The sequence below is a fragment of the Dipodomys ordii genome, unplaced genomic scaffold (genome assembly GCF_000151885.1).
Source record: "Dipodomys ordii isolate 6190 unplaced genomic scaffold, Dord_2.0 Scaffold259, whole genome shotgun sequence".
NCBI classification, from domain to species: domain Eukaryota; kingdom Metazoa; phylum Chordata; class Mammalia; order Rodentia; family Heteromyidae; genus Dipodomys; species Dipodomys ordii.
In genome coordinates this window covers 521,278-522,364 of record NW_012267475.1, presented here as the reverse complement: position 1 = coordinate 522,364, position 1,087 = coordinate 521,278, and positions in this window count along the sequence as shown.

The window sequence follows — 1,087 nt, the reverse complement described above, 5'->3', positions numbered from 1 at the left end:
CTTAGCATACACTTGTCTAAATAAAATCTCAAAGGTAGAAATACTTCTTGAAAGCAAAAAAAAAAAAGAAATAAATAGAATCAGTCCCACATTTTGAAAAGATAGGCACCTGTGGCTCGCACCTATAATCCTAGCTACTCTTGAGACTGAGATATGAGGGTCGGGGTTCAAAGTCCATGAGACTCTTATCTCCATCATAATTTTTTTGGGGGGGTCCAGTCGTGGGCCTGAACTCTGGGCCTGGGCGCTGTCCCTCAACTCCAGCTCAAGGCTAGCACTCTACCGCTTGAGCCACTTCCAGCCTTTTTTTTTTCTGCTTATGTGGTGCTGAGGAATCGAACCCAGTTCCTCTCCATTTATAATTTAACCACCAAAAAGCCAGAAGTGGAGCTGTGGCTCAAGTGGTAGACAACTAGCCTTGAGCAAAAGAAGTGCAGAGACAGCAAGGGGCTGAATTCAGTCCCCAGGACCAGCACAAAAAAAAACATGTCATTAAGAAAATGGAAATTAAATAAACATATTAAATAATCATATTATCCCTGGATTGGGCTGTATAAAATCCACAACACTAAAATTCAAAATGCCACTGAGGATGTGGAATGACAGGAATTCTAGTTCATTTGTGATGGAATGCAAAATGGTGCAGGCATTTCAGAATGTTGTCTGGCAGCTTCCTAAAAACCTAAACATATAAAAAAAAATAAACACTTTACCATACAATCCAGTAGGGGCACTGTATTCTGTAGGATTCCTCCCAATCTGTTGAAAACATTTTTCTTTTTACGCACCCACATTTGAGGGGTATTGGTGATTGAACTCAGGGCTTTGCACTTACTGGGAAGGTGCTCTGTCAGTTGAGCTAAACCTCTATTTCTGTCTTTTTGATGTTTAATTGGAGATGAGGCTGTCAAATTTGTCTCCCAGCCGGGCGCTGGTGGCTCACGCCTGTAATCTTAACTACTCAGGAGGCTGAGATCTGAGGATCGTGGTTCAAAGCCAGTCTGGGCAGGAGAGACCGTGAGACTCCTATCTCCAATAAACCACCAGAAAACCGGAAGTGGCGCTGTAGCTCAAGTGGTAGAGCGCT